This window comes from Hyperoodon ampullatus, assembly GCF_949752795.1.
Source record: "Hyperoodon ampullatus genome assembly, chromosome: 6".
Classification (NCBI taxonomy): Eukaryota; Metazoa; Chordata; class Mammalia; order Artiodactyla; family Ziphiidae; genus Hyperoodon; species Hyperoodon ampullatus.
In genome coordinates this window covers 3,966,577-3,972,211 of record NC_136919.1, presented here as the reverse complement: position 1 = coordinate 3,972,211, position 5,635 = coordinate 3,966,577, and positions in this window count along the sequence as shown.

Here is a 5,635-nt window from a genome sequence, read left to right as displayed (position 1 = left end):
TATCTTACACGAATGCGCTGTGCTGGGTCCAGGATGTGTGTTAAAGACTTTGAAGGCTCTTCATTGGTACCACTACCAGACTGAAAAAAAGAAGAGGGATGGTGTAACAAAATGGCCCCATTTTTCCCCACAAAAAACTACCTGCCAGACAAACGGAGCATATATTCGAAGCAGTGAAAAGTTTGTCCAGAACTTTGCTGATAAAAGAAGCTGGGGCGTGTAAATAATTCTGTCCTTGACAAATTTATGAAGAAGAGTTCTAGGGAATGCAACAGAGAGAAACCTAAAAAAAAAGAACAATACCAGTTGGAATCATCACAGCAACTTAATAATGGGACTAAATCTAAGTTTTATTCCTACTCTGATTCTACCTTGGGTTTTGGCTAAGACTATGTTTATGTTTCAAATCAGTGATCTAAAGAGTAGATGAACTATTTTCAGAAAAAGAACTGAAAGCATGCTATCTTCTTCTTGACAACCCCATCAGAGTCTAGAAGTTAGTGTGGCCAGTTAGGTCACAAGTGCATAAACCTCATTTGAACCAGGGGTGGTTCCTCTATTTTTAGTGTACGCTCCTCATCCCAGATATCTGCCACACACTCAAATGCTGCTAGTTACAGGGAAGTAGGCATGAACAGGGGAACCCTGCACCTTCAAAAACCCAGTCCTTTATGGCAGTGGAGCAGTCACCTTATCTTCATAGAGAAAAAGCAGCTCATTCTCCAGTGTCACTATACACATTTACAATTATTCATTTCTCCCCACTATGGTCCCTAAAGCTATATTTTCAAAACCAAGTAAAGACAGCTACCATTTATTAGACAGGCACTGCACACCTTTCACAAACATCATCAAATACACTCCTTATATAACTACAGTATGACTGGCTCTTTTGTCCCCATTTTACAGGGAGAGGAACAAAGATCAACCCCATTTGCTTACGGTCAAAAAGCTAGCAGGAGGCAAAACCAGGGAGAACTGAAATTTGAGCCGAAATCTGCTTCACTCAAAGCACTAAGCCCATAAATGTGACATTAAACTAACTTGTGGTTTTGATCCTCACAGCAACTGTGAGGTAAGCAGATATTATCCTTATTTTACAAATGAGAATATGGATACTCAAAAAGGATAAATAATTTTGCCAAGGTCACACAGTAAAGCAGAACTTAGATGCCTCAGCTCCCAGGCCAAAATTGTATACGTCACTTGCAGTCACATTAAAACATATTCTTATTTTCTATTTGCTTGTCTTTGGGTAAGCTAAAGTAGCAGTTCTCAGGCTTCAGTGTGTATCAAAACCACCTCGGATCTAACTTCCTGGGCCCATTCCAGAACTGAATTGTGGACTCAGGAATATGCATTTTAATAAGCACCCCAGAATAATTCTTACATGGGTGATAAATAAGCCGCATTTGAGAAACACCACGCTAAGGAAAAACTCCGCTAAAGAGTTAAGCTCCTCCAAGGATGCCAAATTTAGAGTAGCAATGACCCCTGAAACTGGTGAGTAGTAACTTACTATCATCTATGCTCTGGTTTAATTACGACCTGGTGATATTCACTGATTTTGCTCTTGGTGAATCAGAAATTCATTAGCCAGAAAAATCAATTAAAATGTATAAATGCATTTTTGATAGAAAATCCTGATATAGAAAGTATGATGTAGGAATATAATACAAATTTATATTTACATAAATATAAATCCTACAGGTAAATCATAAAGGAAGTCAATTTCAAAGGACTCAAAATGTGAGACCAAAACTGGTAAGATTTTATTGTAAAAGTTCAAAGCTGAAAACAATAAAATTTCACCTTATTGTGAGTTGGATTAATTTAAATTTACAAGTGAAGATAATACCAACCTGTCAGGGTTTACTGTTCACCAAGAGGATTAAATGACATAATGTGTATCACACAGTTAGCACAGCACCCGGCACAGATAAACACTCGCTGAGTAGTACTCACATATTATCAGAAAGAACACTGGTAAAAATCTTTGGGCCACCACTTTCAAGATGACTGGAAGAGCACATTTATCTAGCTAGCCTCCACATTCATTTCTACTTCAGGTAAATCACAAATGATTCTCAGGCTTAAAAGTAATTTGTCCCTAAGTTTTGTTTTGTTCCAATAAAACTGCTACTTACCCAGTCTCAGGCTAGTGAGACTCCGCATTTGTCTTTTGTATATTCAGAAGACAGTAATGTCAGAGCTGTTCTTCCAAATGCAGGCAGCCCAGAGCAGAGTGACATGAGCTCAAATCTAAACAAAGATGGCGCCCATCCAGTCACCTTGGCGATACTCAGGGCTGACCGTCATGGGTCACCTAGCTTGTTTTTCAGATTGTAAATGTAATTTAGGTATAAAAGTCTGATTTCTGGAGCCTACTCTTTCCAAATGTTTTACAGAAAGCAAAAATAAGGTTTTATTCTAACATACATTAGTATCTATTTTTGGCAACAAGCTTTCGTTGCTCTTCTCTCCAGGTCTAAAATTCTACCTTTTAACCACATTTTTTAAACCTCAGAAAAAATATAAATCATGGGCTTTGTGTGGGATTCTTCATTTAAGTGCCTCAAGTTCAAGGATTTTTGACATTCTAAAAAGCCCTCACGGGAGTTCAATCATAAGCTTTTAGAATTAGTTCCATGACTGGAATATCTCCCCTTTTAAACTTATTCAAATATTTCTTGAGGGACTGAGTGCAGGATGCTAAGTAGGGAAGACAGACTTAGCAAGTGCAATGAAGAACTATATGTAGACGAGCAGGAAATGGACATGATTTAGTGAGTACACAAAGGAGGGAAGGGCCCAGCTCCACCTGGATGTGGTGGGAATGGGTGAGTTGCACACATGTTAAACACACTTTACAGCCTAGAGAAGATAAGGGGAAAGTCCCTGAGAGGTTAGCACCACAGGCACATGAAGCATCCACTTCAGCCATGAAAGTCTCTCTTCCATCTTGGAAGTAACCAAGTATAGAAAATAGGAGACAGGAGAAGCCAAAAGTCAATATTTAGTTAATACATTTCTGTATCCTACAAATTTACATTAGGGAACCATGACTTTCAACACCCACTCCCCACCCCAAAACCTGTCACTCTGATAGTCTCCTGGACCTCAGTAAAAGGCACGACCATCAGTCTCTAGCAAACGTCTAAGTGACATCCGTGCTCTTCCACCACTCGTACCCTCCCATCTAATCCGCTGGCAAACCCACTGACTTATCCCTTTTGTTGTCACCCCAGCCCAAGCCCCCATCACCCCCCCTTGGAGACAAGGGAGCAGCAGACTCCCTCACTACCCTCGCCCTACAACTTATCTGCCACCAAGCAACCACAAAAGACTCTGAAATAGGGAAATCAGAATCTTTCACTCCCCTGTTTAAAATCATCCAGTGGCTTCCCACGGAGCTAATAAGCGCCAGCTCCCAAGGGGCCTGCAAGGCTCCACCAGATTGGGCCAGTTGTGAAGTCCCCACTCCCTCTGCCTTCGTTTCACAGCACTCCGCCCCCTCGTCTCTCTGCTCCAGTCTCAGGCTCCTAAAACTCAGGAAAACAGCTTCTCGCTCAGGCCTCTGCGCTTGCTGTTGCTCCTCTCCCAGATCCTCGTGTGGCTGTTTGTTTCAAGTCTCTGCTCAAAATGTCACACCATCTCTGAGAGGCCTCCCCCATCACCTAATCTAAAGCAACGGGGGTTCTTAGTCACCGCCTTTGAATAAACCAAACCAAATATGAAAAAGTCATATTTGGGAATATCTCACCTCTTGTGAGTGTGAATTAAAAATAAAATGCCAGCCTGTCACCTTAATTTTATGACATGAAAAAAACCCAAAAGCACAGTCAACAATATCCATGATAAATCATCTTCAAGCCAAACATAAAGAATATATAGAGTATGGAGAAAAGAAAACAATGTTAAGAAGAAATGAAACAACTCAAACACATTTTGTACTCACTAATCAAATTTCAAAACAGACTTTACAAAACTGTTTTAAGAAGACAATTTCTTGTAGTTGTGTGTATACGGAGGCTAAAAATTTAATCAAAAAGTTTTTCAAAATGATTGGTATAGATTGTCAACAGTTTTTAGTAGCTGAAGATGAAGGATCCTTGAGGCTTGCCCAAGCTATGAATCCCAAGTACACGTTCCTTCCAGAAAACAATGTACCAGAAACTTTCCCAAATTACATTCTGCTTTGTCTAAAAAGGTTAGTGATGGGACTAAACGCGGCAGCTGAAGACAAATGTCCTTCCGGTATCACACACGTGTTAACCCAGGAGCAATCTAGCAGCTGACACAGCTGACCAATTTGTTAAAATTTCAAATTTTAACAATCTGACTACTAAAACGGAATACAAATGCAATATTGAAAAATGTTTAATAAAATCTGAGATTTGTGGGACTTCCCTGGTGGCGCAGTGGTTAAGAATCCGCCTGCCAATGCAAGGGACACGGGTTCAATCCCTGGTCCAGGACGATCCCACATGCCGTGGAGCAACTAAGCCCGTGCTCCACAACTACTGAAGCCTGTGCGCCTAGAGCCCATGCTCTGCAACAAGAGAAGCCACCGCAGTGAGAAGCCTGCACGCCACAATGAAGTAGCCCCCGCTCGCTGCAACTAGAGAAAGCCTGTGCGCAGCAACGAAGACCTAATGCAGCCAAAAAATAAATAAATAAATGGAAAAAAAAAATCTGAGACTTGTGATGTGTGATGTTCAGCTTGGGTCTCAATGATTTGATCATGACCATCTGACTTTGGGTTCAAATTCATATGCAGTGGATTTCCGACAAAGGACAGGGTGAAGTACACATAAAATATTTGAAAGTAAAGAGTCAAACTTAGAAAGCTTCCCCCACTCGTGAGGGAGCAATACTTCCACCTTCTTGTTAGACAGTCTACAATCTGTATTAAGTCCCTGTCTGTGAACAGACACTATCTTTAAGGCAAAAATCTCCACCTTATTTCACAATTCCTAGGAGGTAAGGTGAGGAAGACAGTGACAGAATACAGCAAATAGCAACCAGTGAGGCATTAAATGAATCCCATTAGCCATCTGTGTATAAAGACAGCAGACCAAACACTTCCCTATCTCCCCTACACCCTTCCTGCAGACACAGAAAGCTGTTGCACTGCACACTCCTGCCAGTAAACTCAAAATTAGAGCTCAGGGATCAGTCAGGTCACTCAGACTACATTAGTATCCACTAATATCCACTAATATCCACTGGCATTAGAAATGCCAAAGCCTCAATATTTAGGAAGAATATATTCCAGGACTCCTCCAATTCCTAGAAACCACGATAGCATGCAACTCATCCCAAAAAAACTAATTAAGACAATTAATAAATAAAGCCACATTACAATGTAAATACTAATTCCTTAGCTCAGGGGTCCTCAGTCCAGGACGTACATTAGAATCACCTGGAGAGTCCACACAATCCTGAGCAGGTTAAGGGGTGGGGTCCAGACAGGACATCTGGCTTGTTTTATATGCCTGTGTGGATTGTTAAGGCACAGCCAGGGATGAGAACCTCTGTGCTAGTTAAATGACTTGCTCAGACACACAGGCTTCAATTTTATCTAGGCGTTAGAACCAACGCTTAGACTGCTTCTAGAATGAACTGATTTGAG